A 15,822-nucleotide genomic window follows, 5' to 3' on the forward strand; every position below is an offset into this window, starting at 1 on the left:
GTCGACCTAATGACTGTCAACCTTAACATTGTCGACCATTCATACTGGAACCGCATGGGCCGCAGACCTGTTACAGACTAGGGGCTGCTTCTGGCCTGGAGATCGGGGTAAAGCCCTAAATGTAGGAGCAGATGAGAGGGGTCTTCCAACTCCCCTCACTCACCCTCCATGGGACACTGCCGTCTGCGGCTGGGACAGTGCCTGAAAAATGGGACTTTTCTGGGGCGGGGAACAACCTTTGGGTTTGGCTGCCGCACTGCTTTGGGTATTATGCCGCAGCAAAGTGTATATACCTCGTCCATGTCCTGCAATGCTCTGTACTGTAAGTCACTTGTTTTCTTCATACTGTTTCTGTGTACGTACTCTGTAAGGCGCTGCGAAGCCCTTGTGGCGTCATATAAAGGATAGTAGCATTATTATTATTATTACATACATCCAAACTCCTGATTTTTGTCAGGACTGCCCCACTTTTTGGGCACTGTCTTGCTGTCCCACCCATGGGCCGAAGTCTGCTCTGCTTAGTAGTATGTTATAATTAAGTGTTTTTGGTAATGTGGTGAGCTAAAAATGACAGGGAAATGTTTGGCACTTTTCATGGTAAATAGTGCAAGGAAATGTTTTTTGCTGAAGTGAGGAGCTAAAAAAATGTCAGGGTAGAGATGGCCATCATTGGGTTATCCATTCATGGTCACCATCGATGGTATCATTTATGTATAACCTCGATGGTGTAAAACCATCTGGAAGGGATCCATCGATGGTTTTACCCATCGATGGTCACCCCTGCATTACAGAACAATGAAATACGGGTCAATCAGAGCCCAGGGGCGTGGCTTCGCAGGAGCAGGGCTAAGCTTCATGCCCTGACAGTTTGAGGGATGGAAAAAAAAATATTTGGTAGCACTGAACCATCGATGGCGGGAAACCGTCAGGTTCTACCCCATCAATGGTAAAAGTATACAGACAATCGATGATTTTGAATAATTGATGGTTGATGGCCATCCCCATGAAAGGGGGTTTTGGGAGGGGGGTGCCAAACGCAGACCCCCCAACATGACCCCCTCTTCCATCAGGTACACGACGCTCTGCTCCTGGCCTTCCCACTTAATGCATGATTGCCATCAGCTGTGTTGAACTAGTTATTGATGGGAAAGGTGTTCTCAGGTGTTGCAATCAAAAGTTAAGAAGGAAGTTCAGGAGCAGAGCATGCTGTACTTGGTGGAAAGGGTCATGGTGGAGGGTCTGGTAATGCTGGGAAGTAAAAATGATAGGGCACAGGTTCTCAAACTCGGTCCTCAGGACCCCACACAGTGCATGTTTTGCAGGTAACCCAGCAGGTGCACAGCTGTATTAATTACTCACAGACACATTTTAAAAGGTCCGCAGGTGGAGTTAATTATTTAAATTGCAATTCTGTGAGGAGACCTGCAAAACATGCACTGTGTGGGGTCCTGAGGACCGAGTTTGAGAACCTATGTGATAGGGGAATATTTTTGGTATCAGTGAAAGGTTAAATGGCAGTGAAATGATTTTGCTAATGTTATGAGGTAAATATTGCAGGGAAGTGTGCTTTATATAATGATGGAAGTTCAAAATGTCAGGGAAATGTTTTTGGTAATGGTTTGAGGTAAAAAAAAATGCTTAGAAGAACAGTTGGATGAGTCTGCACAGGATCACTAAATAAACAGGGTTAATTTTTTATTATTACAGGTTGAGTATCCCTTATCCAAAATGCTTGGGACCAGAGGTATTTTGGATATGGGATTTGTCCGTATTTTGGAATAATTGCATACCATAATGAGATATCATGGCAATGGGACCTAAATCTAAGCACAGAATGCATTTATGTTCCATATACACCTTATACACACAGCCTGAAGGTAATTTTAGCCAATATTTTTTATAACTTTGTGCATTAAACAAAGTGTGTGTACATTCACACAATTCATTTATGTTTCTTATACACCTTATACACACAGCCTGAAGGTCATTTAATACAATATTTTTAATAACTTTGTGTATAAAACAAAGTTTGTGTACATTGAGCCATCAAAAAACAAAGTTTTCAATATCTCACTCTCACTCCAAAAAGTCCGTATTTCGGAATATTCCGTATTTCGGAATATTTGGATATGGGATACTCAACCTGTATTACCATAACTGTAGAAAAAAACAACACCCGGCTATGTTTGTATTCTTGTCCGTCGCTAGGTTGGTGGTGCTCCCAGAAAATAGTTCAGTAAACTACTTGCAAGAAAGGGGGACTTTACAAGTGAATTGGGTTAGAGCCCGGTGCACACTCTTTTTCCTATTGTATATTCCATAAATGTAAGGAACTATCGTACTTTATTAGGACTAAGAGATTAATCATAGACATTGGGGGTCATTCCGAGTTGTTCGCTTATTTTTTTCTCGCAACGGAGCGATTAGTCGCTAATGCGCATGCGCAATGTCCGCAGTGCGACTGCGCCAAGTAAATTTGCTATGCAGTTAGGTATTTTACTCACGGCATTACAAGGTTTTTTCTTCGTTCTGGTGATCGTAATGTGATTGACAGGAAGTGGGTGTTTCTGGGCGGAAACTGGCCGTTTTATGGGTGTGTGCGAAAAAACGCTACCGTTTCTGGGAAAAACGCGGGAGTGGCTGGAGAAACGGAGGAGTGTCTGGGCGTACGCTGGGTGTGTTTGTGACGTCAAACCAGGAACGACACTGACTGAACTGATCGCAGATGCCGAGTAAGTCTGAAGCTACTCAGAAACTGCTAAGAAGTGTCTATTCGCAATTCTGCTAATCTTTCGTTCGCAATTTTGATAAGCTAAGATTCACTCCCAGTAGGCGGCGGCTTAGCGTGTGCAAAGCTGCTAAAAGCAGCTTGCGAGCGAACAACTCGGAATGACCCCCATTGGACATATTTTCACTCATTGGGGTCGATTCTATTCGGCAACTAATGAATAGCGCCGGGAATTAGCTCCCGACGCTATTCAATTCAGCAACTAATTACCTGCAATTGTCGGGAATTCTTCTCTCATCTCCGGGGGATGAGAAGAGAAACCCGACAAAAGTGCTGCCTCGCGGCCGGCGCGAGGCTGATTCTGTCGGGAATCAGCCTCGCGCCGGGGAGTTAAGTCGGAGAATGCCCGTTCTCCCGACAATTCAACCTGTTTTGTCGGCGAGAACGGGCCATCACCGACGTAACTAGTTGCTGAATTGAATAGCGTCGGGAGCTAATTCCCGGCGCTATTCATTAGTTGCCGAATAGAATCGACCCCATTGAGCCATAGCGCCGTAATATTCATTCTTCCATACGTGTGGATATTTTTTAAAGTGATACTAATAAAGTTTATATTTTAACTGATGAAACATATATATATAATTATATTTCTTTCATGAACTAACAAAGTGTGCCCCAGAACAAACATATAGTCTTTCTTTTCCTCTTGGTTCCTGTACTACACGGGAACCAGTCCCCCTTTCTTGCAGGTAAAAAAAAAATTCAGGGAAATGTTTTTGGTAATGCTGTGAGGTAAAAAAAAAAATGTCAGGAAAATGTTTTTGGTACTACTGTGAGGTAAAAAAAAGTAATGTAAATGTTTTTTTGTACTACTGTGAGGTAAAAAAAATGTCAGGGAAATGTTTTTGGTAATGCTGTGAGGTAAAACTAACAGGGAACGGTAATAGGATGCTAATAGCGGTATTATTCTGGCAATTTTTGCCTTCAAACAATAATATGTAATTGAAAGGATATCAGCCTCTTCTTGTACCCCTCGATTTGATGGCCACTGACGTCAGTGAGAGCAATCCTTAAAATTACAGATTATACACGACACCATGTAATTAAGAATCACTCTGCGTTTATTGTTCATAACAATGGTATATAAGGCATCATTGTCTAGGGAGGGATTGGAATGTCCAGGGAGGGGTAGGCAAAAGTAAATACTTTATTGGTTTAACTTTACTGCATAGGAGGGATAAAACAGGCTACATGGGGGGGGATGTAGGATACAGCCTAGTACTTCATCTAGGGGTGGTGATTTCACACAGTTCCCAACAAACTATGGGTGGAGCTATATTCATTTTATGCAATGCAAGCTAAATCCAAGGCAAAAGAAAAAGAAACAATATTTACACAATGCACACTGACAGAGGAGATTTAACCCTTCAATCCCCTCTTAGAATCATGATTGTTATATGACATGATTCTTAAGTGAGGCTCCTTTCTTGTTCCTCCAGTTCTTGAGATATTGGGCATAATCGTCGGGTCCCTTACTATCAGAGGAGGTGACAGGACTGGTGGTTATATCATAGTACATCAGGGCCTTATCAATGCCTTTGGAGGTAAGTTTCTTTCCACAGGGAATTACACAATAAACTATAATGCCTAAAAGAATTAAAGTTACAAGTATGAATATGCTTATTTGCACAAGAGCCTGTTTCCAATTTTCAAACCACCCAAAATATTGGCTCCATGGGTTATCAATACCTGAATTTTTCTTAAGTTCTATGGATAAGGTTTCTAACTTGTTTATGGCTAAAGTAACCTTACCGTTGGGACCAGTGTTGTCAGGAATATATGTACAACAGCCTTCCACCTTACTAATGTAAACACATGTACCGCCTTTTTCTGCTAGAATCATGTCAAGGGCCATTCTATTTTGGAAGGTCATTTGGGAAGTGGCTTCTAGCTGTTCAGCTATACCTTTAAGAGCATCTTTGGTATCATTAACAAATCTTTGTTGATTATAATATATATAATTAATCCAGGCTACGTTTTTATTTACAGTTACTATAGGGAACAATGATTCAAAACCCGCAGCCACCTCATCTCTAGCTTTGAACTCATTTGGAACACCTCTTGGGACCCCTATAGCATCAATGTATACGTGGGGGTCAAAGCTACCTCCTGGGAGTGCTCTTTTCTTTCGATTAGCAGGAGTATTAGAGGGAGGAGTGGGGTCATCGGTGATCATTAGGAGTGGCATTATGACTTTGGCCAGGGCACACTCACCATACCATGGTGTGTCTAATTTACTTCTAAGTTTCATATCCCCACATATGTAATAAATGTCGCCTAATGATCTAGTTTGGTTGACTAAAACAGTTGTTCTTTTATTTGCACAATACCCTGGTGGGAAGGTTTTTAAATTTCTCCCTGTGGTGGTGTTAGATGTATAACAGGTATAGTTTCCAGGATATATGGTTATGGTGCTTCCTGGGTTGGGATTTTTTGACAATATGGGATATTCCCTTTTCCACATTTCGCACTGACTGTCATTTGTTTTGGTGTCATTAAAAAGGCTGAAAAAACAATTTTCCTGTTCTAGGGGTATATTAAGGGGCACTGTACCTAGGTGGGGCCTAGATTTGCCACAGACATAACAGTTACTTTTATTATGTTTGCTAGCACTATACTTCATCCATTCTAACCAGAAATTGATGTCAGAGAAACCAGTTTCAATAGCTAGGGTGTCTTTAAAGGTGGGATTGTTAACGGCCATCATATCCTTGAAGGTGGTTATATGAGGTTTCAAGAGGTTGGGGCGTGGTTTAGGGGGCTTGAGCTGGGCATACTTTTCATTGTTAAACATATCCTGTAACAAGAATGGTGTAAGGGATGGGTTTAAAAAAAAAGGATTCACCTAGGACATAGGTGCCTGCATCAGTAGACTGGGGATGTTTTATGCTTAATATGAATTTACTATCACATCTGTTTTGTCTATGAAGGGTAAGACGGGTAAGCAGGGACTCACCATATTTGTCTTTTCTTGAGAGAGCCTCTTTGGGCTGGTATCCATAACTATGGCCAGAATTCCATCCCACTGATCCCCAATACGCACATTTATTTCCCCAATATTTACTAGTAACACAAATATAGGCTTCAGTGGGGGTATTACGTGTACCATACTGATCACACTGCCAGGCATAATGTTTGTTAAGACAGGGAGCAATGGTACAGAAATCTATTTTATAGGCGGCAACCTCAGTATTGGAGGAGTTATACCAAAATGTGTAGGTGCCGGATTTTTGTGTAATGTCTACTTCAGCTGTAGCTTGGCAAGTGAGGACCATTAGGATTATCAACATAGTCCCCAGGATAGAGGTAGGGGACAGGTTCCTCATCCTCCTCTGTTCTTCTGTCTTCGCTAGGTGGGAGGTCAGGGCTGTCTGCCCCCGTTTGTACCTCGCTGGAATCACTTGCTTCCCTCTCTAGGTCTGGTCTAGGAACCTTTTTCACTCGGGATGCATGGATCCAGGTGGGGCTTTCCTCTGTCAGGACTGCTGTTCTGGTTACTGCTACGACCTCTGTCTCTGGACCGTAGGTAAAGTCTCCTGGGCTCTTGTTCCTGGGGAGCACCTTCACCACGACTCTGTCTCCGACTTTAAAGGGGTGTGTAGGTTCCTGTGGATTCAAAGGGTTTTTACAAACAACCTCATGTTCAATTTCATTCAGTTTTATTATCAGGGACCTGACATACTCTTCTCTGATAAGTTCTAGATCTCCCTCCTGTATTACTAATGGTTTCTTAGCCCAAGGTGTAGGGAAGGGCCTACCCATTAATATTTCAAAGGGGGAGTAACCCAAAGTCTTTTGTGGTGTCATTCTGATCTCTGCTAGGATAATAGGAAGGACCTTCTTCCATTTATGGAAGGTACCCCCTGTGGCCTTCCTAAGCTTGTCTTTGAGGGTCCTATTCATGCGTTCTACGACCCCTGAACTCTGCGGGTGATACGGGATGTGGAACTTCCATTCCACCTGCAGGGCCTTTACCAAGGCCTGTGTAATTTTTGCTGTAAAGGCGGAGCCTTTATCACTATTGATTTGCAATGGGCACCCCCATCTGGGGATGATTTCCTGAGTTAGGATCCTAGCAACTGTCTTTGCATCCTCAGATTTAGTGGGGAATACCTCTGGCCATCGAGAGAACATGTCTACAATGACCAGGGCATATTCCTGTTTACCAGTACCTGGGATATGGGTGAAGTCAATTTGCAGGTGTGTAAAGGGTGTGGTGGGGTATTCAAGATGCTGATGTTTTGCCTTGTCAGGGTTGTTGGGGTTGTTTCGCAGGCAAGTGATGCATCTACTGACATACTGATCTACTAATGACTTGGCATCCGTGACATAGAAATCATTACGTAAGAGTAAGGTAGTTGTTGCCTTACTGTGGTGTCCTATGCCATGGTAGTGGGCAATAAACAAGGGTGCACTGGACTGGGGTATACAAGGTTTCCCCTCTTTGCAGATTAATCCTGTTTTAGGATTCTTCTGCAAAACTGGGTAAGTCCAGTCAGCTAGGTCGGCATTGGAGGCTGAGGCCTGTAACTGGGTGATCAGGTAATGGTTGTCGAGAGCTGGGGGGGTCATGATGGTCATGTGGGCCTGAGTGATGGGCTGTGAGGCTGCATGTTTGGCAGCAGAGTCAGCAAGGGCATTTCCAAGGGAGACTGCATCCTTCCCCCCGGTGTGTGCCCTGCAATGGAGGATTGCAATGTCAGAGGGTAAGGTTATGGCATGCAGAAGGTCAGAGATGAGTTGGGCATGTGATATGCCTTTTCCATCAGCTCCAAGGAAACCACGGCGTTGCCAAATGACCCCATGGTCATGCACGACGCCGTACCCGTATTTGGAGTCAGTGTAGATGGTGACTGGTTTATTCCGGTAAAGGTGACAAGCCCTTGTGAGAGCAATGAGCTCTGCAGCCTGTGCTGACTGGTAAGGAATGGGCTGTGCTTCCAGAATAATGTCAGGGAGAGTGACAATAGCATAACCCGCTTGGTACGTGGTGTCATTGGGTCTGCTACAGGAACCATCTACAAAAATGACATCCGCGTCGGGGACAGGGACAGGGGACATGTCCAGTCTGGGGGATGTTTCTGACTCAATGGAGGCTGAGCAGTCATGGGGTTCAGGAGGGTGGTCTTCAGGACCTTTGAGCCCCAGGAGAGCGTTGAGAATGGGTGCAGGACCTGAAGAGTTGGTGGCATACTTAATGGTGAGGGAGGGGTTGTTCAAAAGGAGAACCTCATATCCACTAAGGCGCTGAGCTGACATGTGTTGTGTGTGTAACCCTTTTAAAATGGTTAGAACATCATGAGTGGTGTGAAGTATTGTTGTGTGGCCTAGGGTGAGTGTGGTGGCCATTTCAGTTACCATTGCACAGGCTGCAAGTGCCCTGAGGCAAGCAGGCATACCTTGCACAGTGACAGGCATTACTTTGGAAAAAAATGCCACTGGGCGCAACTTTCCTCCATGAAACTGTGTGAGCACCCCCGCCATGGTTTTACAATTGTCCCTTGCAAACAAATGAAAAGGTAGTACATAGTTGGGGAGGCCAAGTGCCGGACTTTTCATTAACATACACTTTAAGCTTTCATATGCAGTTAACATTTCTTGTGACCATTGTACAATATTAGGTTTGTCTTTCAGTGTGGCTTGTCTCAAAATGTTATCATAATAGGAACAATCAGATATCCACTGTCTGCAGTAATTTACCATACCCAGAAAAGACAGCAGTTCTCTCTGGGTAGTTGGGGTGACCAGGCCCAATACAGACTGAATGCGCTGTGGACTGACTTTCCTTTCCCCCTGAGTGAGCACAAAACCTAAGTAATCCACATGCTTCTTACACCATTGCATTTTTGTTTTGGACACCTTGTGTCCACATTCACAGAGCCAGTTTAACAGTGATATACCATCCTCCCGGCAGGCCTCCTCAGTTTGACTACAGAGCAGCAGATCATCTGCATACTGTAGCAGGACTGAACCATGGTGAGGTTGCCAGGGCCCCAATGTGGCCTGGAGTACAATGCTATAGACAACGGGTGCGTCAATATAGCCCTGGGGTAAACGACACCAGGTGAGTTGCTTGCCCTCAAAAGAAAATGCAAAAAGTAACTGTGTCTGTGCATCCACTGGAATGCTAAAAAATGCATTTTTTAAATCAATCACAGAAAAAATTGCAGCATCTGCAGGGATAGCTGAAATGAGTGAGTTAATGTCAGGTACAATGGGTGCTATGGGCACAATGAGTTGGTTAATTGCCCTGAGGTCTTGTACAAACCTTACACTACCATCTGACTTAGCAACAGGGTTGACTGGTGTGCAGTAAGGTGAGATTATGTGTCTGAGAATGCCTTGTTGGAGAAACTGTTGTATCATTGGTCTAAGACCTTCAACCTTCTCTTGTGACAAGGGGTATTGCTTTTGATAGACAGGTTGTGTGTCAGGTTTCAGGGTTGCTCTATATGGTGTGCAAGGAATGAGGCCAGTGTCATAGGGACCCTCCGACCATAGAGCAGGGTTCACTTTGTCAAAATCAGGTGTAATGTCTGTTGCCTCCCACACCGGTAGGTGTGGGGACTCGACCTCCAGGCCACTGCTAGTGGGTGAAGGGAGAATGGAGATTTCGAGTTTGCTAAGAAGATCCCTTCCCAGAAGATTAATTGGACATTCAGGTATTACAGTGAAATTGTGTTTACCCATATACGTGCCTCCCGTGGTTCTGACACTAAGGGCATCTGTCAGGTAAGCATCTGTGGGTATCCCATTGATTCCCATTGAAGGAGCAGTCTTTTCCAAATGACCATCGTACAGGTCGACACACAAAACACTAGTAGTTGCCCCGCTATCTACCAGGAAAGGGATTGCTCTCTTTCCTATAATCAAGGTTAGTAGCGGTGGGTCCTTCCAGTGTCTGGTGAGTTGGGCAAAGGCTGGGATACCCTCCTCCGGGCCCCGTCAGTGGGAGGGGTCCTGCCAGTCAACTCGGAATCGGACATGATCCTGAAAGGGGTTGTTGTGTGACTGTCGGGGATGATCCCGGGAGGGAGCCGGAGCTTGGGGCTGTCGGTGGTTTTGTGGGGGACAAGGGCAATCCCTTGCCCAGTGATCGTCCCTTCCACAGTTGAAGCAGGAGGTTTGTTTCCTGCTGGCAGAGTCAGGGGGGGTGGGGTGGCCTGGCTTGTGGGTTTTGATATCGGGCTGGATTGCGGGGTGGGCCAGTAAAGTGCTGCTGGCGTCTATCTCCCCGGTTTCTGTGATTTTGGTAATTATGAGTTGGGGCATTCTGCAAGGGTTTTTTAACATCAAAGCATCCTGCAGCTTCCTTTTCATATAAGTGCTTTTCAAATTCCTTAATATTATCAGAGGTCCAGGAAGAAACACCTTGCTTAACAGGGACCATAACAGATGGCAACAAGTTATTTACAAAGGTAGAAATTAGTAAATGGTCTGTATCTACAAGAGTAAGACCTGCATCTTCAGACCAACACTTTTTAAACCTCTTCCAAAACTCAGTGACAGTTTCAGTGGGCTTTTGTTTACATGCTACGGCAATAGGAAGAGAAGCTCGGGTTTTAAAAATCTCTTTCATATGGGTCTCAATTTCCTTCCACATCTCCGTTACACCGTCCCCAGTATTGAGAGGGTAGCGAACGGCATCGTTAAGGGTGGTAGGAGTGTTTATGGTGGGAATCTTTTTCCAATCCCACCCGTTGTAATGGTCTATAACCCCATCTATGATCAGCTTCATATCTTCTTGAGTATAGCTGCGTCCTGTGCAAGCCTTTTTCAAGTAAGCTATGCAGCCGTCAGGTGCAACAGTGGGTTTGGGACAGTTCTTAACAATTCTGTCTAAATCCTCTATTTCAATGGGTTTCTTTAACAACTGATCCCCTACTGTCATGAAGGGCAGGTGCTGGGTGGCGACACTGCTGGCATCAGCACTGTTTTCAAGGAAACCAGTGCCGGATCGCGTTATGGAGGGGGTAAGAGGGTGGTGAATGATAACAGTTGAGTCAGCGTTACGGCGGGAGGTGATTTGTTTGTTAGGAGTAGGGGCACTAGGGGCGGGGGTGGTTACGTCTATGTGGAGGGTACTGTCAGGGGGGGCTATTCCTCCTGAGCCTCCTTCTCCTTCCCCTTTCCCTCCTCCCCCTCCCCTTTGCATCGGCATTCGTGACAAAGCAACTGAGCTTCCTTCTCCTTCCCCTTCCCCTCCTCCCCCTCCCCTTTGCATCGGAATTCGTGACAAAGCAACTGCAGCTAACAGATCTGTGTCTTTTAAGGAGGGGTATAGGGGATTGTAAGGCGGGGGAGAAGAATTTTTCAGAAACTTGTTGCTTCTAAATTCCTCAGCTTTATGCAGTCTGGAAGTTACAGATTTTATTCTACGCTGTTTCTGCTTGATATTCTTGTCATACCAATGAGGTGCTATCGTGAGCCATTGCTCTCCTCCAGCACGCATATATGTCATGTCCCATTGTGGGTCATGATCGTACCATGGCCAGGCTTCCTTGTCTTCCAGACAAAGACCTTTGACCATGTCCATATAAAAGGGATAATTAATACCGTCACGGGGGAATGGACTGGGGCTGCCAACTTTCTCTGTCCACCCCGCTAAGTTATCCACCCAAGGGTTAACTAAATAATAATCTGTGGTGGAGTTACGGGCAACATATTCCTTACATGTTTCTCCTGGTAAAGGTGGGGGGTAAATGACTGTCTTACTCTGACCCCCTCCCATAGTAAAGAATACAATCTACACCAGCTTTCTACGCAATTTCTACAACAACTTATAACAACTGTCTATGCAATATCACAACAAAAATGCAGTTTAAAAAAAAACCTTCTATACAACTTCACAACAAAAAGACTTTCTATGCAATTTACAAAAACTTTCTATGCATGCATTAGTTAACACCAGTTAATTAGTCATTGACAATATCACAATATTATCTGTATAATGAGAACATGAAATCTTTTGACGGGTACGCTTACCTTCGTACAAGATGTCAGAAAAAATACAGCGTTTTAAACAGGAAGCAAGAAAAGTGTTTTGAGTAAAGATATCTGGCAGACGAAAACTTACCAGCCGTCTGGACCAAACATAAGAACTTATCACACTACAAGCATACAAGAATATAGGCGATCAAATCGGGGTATTTTCTACGTTACGTATAGACCCCAGGTCTATTTTTTTAAGTATCCCAGATACTAACGTCTTTGGAGAATTGCGCTTTTCTCAGACGTATCTTTAAGTCCCAGACATTAAAGATTATATGGTATCCCTGATACCTGTTTTATGGCTTTACATAAAACTACGTAATATTAAGTCCCGGACTTAAATATTACCTTGTCACGTGTTCCCGGAACACGGAGCGAGTTCAAATTCAGTGTTTGAACGCAATCCCTTACGGAAAAGACAGACAATGAATTCTCTATCTTACCGATTCGGGGGCGATCAACTGAATCCAGGACTGAGCCCCCACTTGAAAGGATATCAGCCTCTTCTTGTACCCCTCGATTTGATGGCCACTGACGTCAGTGAGAGCAATCCTTAAAATTACAGATTATACACGACACCATGTAATTAAGAATCACTCTGCGTTTATTGTTCATAACAATGGTATATAAGGCATCATTGTCTAGGGAGGGATTGGAATGTCCAGGGAGGGGTAGGCAAAAGTAAATACTTTATTGGTTTAACTTTACTGCATAGGAGGGATAAAACAGGCTACATGGGGGGGGATGTAGGATACAGCCTAGTACTTCATCTAGGGGTGGTGATTTCACACAGTTCCCAACAAACTATGGGTGGAGCTATATTCATTTTATGCAATGCAAGCTAAATCCAAGGCAAAAGAAAAAGAAACAATATTTACACAATGCACACTGACAGAGGAGATTTAACCCTTCAGTAATAGCCGGCAATTTGGAGTCTGTGAAGCCAGGCTGTCTGCAATGTGCTGCGGGTTATAAAACCGCACATTGCTGACGGCTTGGCCTATTACGGCTTGTTTGCAGTTAGTTTAAATAAAATAAAAAAGTCTGTGTCTCTCCCCAAGTTTATACAGCAAAAAAGACAACAACAAAAAAAACATTTTGATTATCTTTAATCATACTTTTACCCCACACCCACATTTTTCTTGCAGGCCCAGTCAACAAAGGGAATACAGCCTAGGGATGGTTATCGGTGAGTTATCCATCGATGGATAATCTTGATGGTGGGAAACCATTTGTAATGGAACCAACGATGGTTTCAGATATCGATAATCACCTCCTACTTTAGTATTGAGCGAGCCGCGAACCAGTCAGGACCTGGGGGCGTGGCTTCATGGGTGTCAGGGGCGGAGCTATGCTCCGTGTCCAGACACCTAGTTAAAAAAATATAAAAATGGTTATGACATCCATGACGGGAAACCATCTGGTTCTCCCCCATCAATGGCAAAAGTATTCTACATCGGGCAAAAACCATCGATGATGGCCATCCCTAATACACCCCTGTGGTGGCAGTCCTAGGGCTGAATTGGCACTATGGCATCCAATGCTGGAGGTTTCATTACTGTAGTGCCACTAGCCCTCTTTGTATTGGCCTGTTTTGGGGGTGCAGGCACACCTTAAAAATAAATACTTAAAAATGATATACTGTATTTCATTATTTCCTAAATGACAGTGCCAGGTAACATAGCTGCAACTGAGGCACCTCTTGCAATTCAGATATTGTTGTTGTTGTTGTTGTTGTTTTTTGTTTTGTTGTTTTTTTCTGCTGCATATTTGTCACCTTTCAAAATGGCTGCCTGCTACTGTATATCTATCTGGCAACTTGGGCTTTTAACATAGAAACAAATCGGGATGGCAACCTGTGGCGAAGCATTTTTTCAAAATGTCATTTGTTTGGTGATCTCACAGTTATTCACATTGTCTTACATACGGCAAGTCAAAGGTTGCCACGTTTACAAAGGGGTTATTACAGTACATTTACCCCTAAGGGGCAAATGTATCAATTATTGAGTTGCAGGTGCAATAATTCTAATAAACATTCATCAAAATGCACACGCGGGGGCTCCGCAAGGATCCTGCTCCTGCAATGTGTTGGAATCGGTCACCTCACTTCTATATCTGGACCACAGCGCGCTACTATACATGCGCTGTCCGCTGACCCCACATGTACAGCAGACATTGCCGGGGAGGAATCTGCAGGAACCCGCTCCCTGTAATTATTGGATATTGTAGCCCATAGGCCGCAACGGCTTAGTAAATAGAAACAGTGTGAGCTGCGGCTACTGTCAGAAACGGAGGGACCACAGGACATAACGGAGGGACCACAGGACATAACGGAGGTGCATTTGGGTAACATTTAGTATATGCAGGTATCCCACAAAAATGGGTGTTTTAGGGGCGATATGCTGCTTGGTGTGGTATACAAAGTCAACAGTTATTAGGTTGATAGTGTCTAGGACGACCCCAAAAGGTCGACACGCTGAACGCCGACATTGACAAAAGGATGTCACATGAAAAGGTCAACATGAGTTTTTAGTTAATTTTGGTGTCATTTTCTCCGTATTCGCACGTGGAACCCCAATAAATGTGCCGCGTCCCCTTGCATGGCGAGCGAACTTCAGGCAAAGTCGAATCGCTCCACTACCGCTGCGCCCGGCACAGGTTACTATTCCCAATCGTAGTCTACGTGGATGGTAAAGTATGAAAAAGTAATGCGTCGACCATTGTCATGTCATCATTTTGTCAATGTTGACCTAATGTATGTCAACCATATGGTGTCGACCTATTGACTGTTGACCTAGTAACTGTCGGATCCCGCTGCAAATCGTGAATGGGAAATGAGCGCCTAAGTCTTTTTGTGTACTTATGTTGCCACCTAGTGGCCGAGTGTGATACAGTAAGCTCATTTTAGATTTGTGATATATGTTGTTTGTTATGGGTTTGAATACGGTGTCTGTATTTTAGGTACGCGCCAATACGGTCATTCCTGGCACCTTCCTGGTCACCCTGCAGCCTTTAGAGCTTTATTTCCTTACAGTACACAGGTGAGCTGTTTGACTACTACAGTTTTGTTTACATTGTGTAGTTTCCTCGACGCTCCACACTCCAATCCCTCTATGCCCCAGTTCCTCTATGCCCCAGTCCCTCTACGCCCCAGTCCCTATACGCCCCAGTCCCTCTACGCCCCAGTTCCTACATGCCCCAGTCCCTCTACGCCCCAGTCCCTCCACGCTCTGTTCACTCCTCGCTCCAATGTTAACAGCATAATGTTGACATGATAGAATGTCAGCCTAACGTTCCTGGTGGCCCAGCAGTTACTTACCTGGTCCCAGCAGCTGCGACATCTCCAGCGTCCCCCCAGTGACCACCTGACCAGCGCCACTGACAGTGATGTCTGACTGAGCGGCATACTGGTATTTCCCCCCCTGGTACCTAACCCTACCCACCCTTATTACTCCTCACCCTGGTGTCTAACCCTACTCACCCATATTACTCCTCACCCTGGTGTCTAACCCTACCCACCCTTATTACTCCTCACCCTGGTGTCTAACCCTACCCACCCTTATTACTCCTCACCCTGGTGTCTAACCCTACTCACCCATATTACTCCTCACCCTGGTGTCTAACCCTACCCACCCATATTACTCCTCACCCTGGTGTCTAACCCTACCCACCCATATTACTCCTCACCCTGGTGTCTAACCCTACCCATCCTTATTACTCCTCACCCTGGTGTCTAACCCTACCCACCCATATTACTCCTCACCCTGGTGTCTAACCCTACTCACCCATATTACTCCTCATCCTGGTGTCTAACCCTACCCACCCTTATTACTCCTCACCCTGGTGTCTAACCCTACCCACCCATATTACTCCTCACCCTGGTGTCTAACCCTACCCACCCTTATTACTCCTCACCCTGGTGTCTAACCCTACCCACCCATATTACTCCTCACCCTGGTGTCTAACTCTACCCACCCATATTACTCCTCACCCTGGTGTCTAACCCTACCCACCCATATTACTCCTCACCCTGGTGTCTAACC

The 15,822-nt window shown here is 44.8% G+C and overlaps 1 long non-coding RNA gene across 1 annotated transcript in view; it reads left to right on the forward strand.

The window, feature by feature from the left end:
- Positions 1–15,822, forward strand: part of LOC134980163 (uncharacterized) — an 85,526-nt gene that overhangs the window by 1,105 nt on the left and 68,599 nt on the right. Inside the window, exon 2 of the long non-coding RNA XR_010190345.1 lies at positions 14,741–14,820. This is a non-coding gene — a long non-coding RNA (uncharacterized LOC134980163). The remainder of the gene's footprint in view (positions 1–14,740; positions 14,821–15,822) is intronic.

The sequence above is a fragment of the Pseudophryne corroboree genome, chromosome 12 (genome assembly GCF_028390025.1).
Source record: "Pseudophryne corroboree isolate aPseCor3 chromosome 12, aPseCor3.hap2, whole genome shotgun sequence".
Classification (NCBI taxonomy): Eukaryota; Metazoa; Chordata; class Amphibia; order Anura; family Myobatrachidae; genus Pseudophryne; species Pseudophryne corroboree.